The sequence below is a fragment of the Pteropus vampyrus genome, unplaced genomic scaffold, assembly GCF_000151845.1.
Source record: "Pteropus vampyrus isolate Shadow unplaced genomic scaffold, Pvam_2.0 Scaffold234, whole genome shotgun sequence".
NCBI classification, from domain to species: Eukaryota; Metazoa; Chordata; class Mammalia; order Chiroptera; family Pteropodidae; genus Pteropus; species Pteropus vampyrus.
Genome location: NW_011889015.1, coordinates 913,878 through 914,650, shown reverse-complemented (window position 1 = coordinate 914,650; position 773 = coordinate 913,878). Strand labels below are relative to the sequence as shown.

Below are 773 nucleotides of genomic sequence, written 5' to 3'. Positions count from 1 at the left end.
AGTTCAAGTTCGAAAAGGCTAAAAGTTAGTCTTTTTATCCAATATTCCCATATCTCAAAAATATATATAGGCATAATGTTTTCTAGTCCTATATCATGTGATTTTTTTACTGTGCATGACAATTATATAGTTTATTTCTTGATATTATCTTCACCCACCAAAAAACTTATGAGATAGTTATAAAATATTATCTTTAAAAACAAATTAAAATCTAAAAGCTTATTCCTGAAGGCTTGCATTTACTTACTTACTTACTTACTTACTTACTTACTTACTTATTGTACGCGTGGCTACCTTTGGTTGCCTTGCACAAATTGCAAGGACCTTATCATCTTACAATCCCTTGTTTTTTATTTTTTACACCTACAGTACCTAGTCTTCCTAGGTGGTCTCCCATCCAAGTACTAACCAGGCCCGACCCTGCTTAGCTTCTGAGATCAGACGGAATAGGGCTCATTCAGGGTGGCAAAGCCGTAGACCTGAAAGCTTTTAAAATTAAGTCAATTACAACTTTTTTTTTTTTTACACCCAGGAGATTTTATTTCACTTATAATTCTCTACTGAAAGAAACTTCTATTTTTCTCATGCGTTATTTCTGCAAGCTATTAAATGTTTATAATAAAATACAATCTATCAGATGACACAAGTATAGATGTATAAATACAGATATAAAATCATGAATTTTGGAATGTTATAAAATGAAGGAGACATTAGAAACAACCTGGATTTTTTGCACTAAAAATCAAGCGAAATATCTAAAAATTCTACTGCTA

At 31.2% G+C, this 773-nt stretch overlaps 1 pseudogene; it reads right to left on the bottom strand.

Annotated features, from left to right (window-relative positions):
- Positions 1 to 360: 360 nt before the first annotated feature.
- On the bottom strand, positions 361 to 479 carry LOC111728885 (annotated as a pseudogene).
- Positions 480 to 773: the final 294 nt, after the last annotated feature.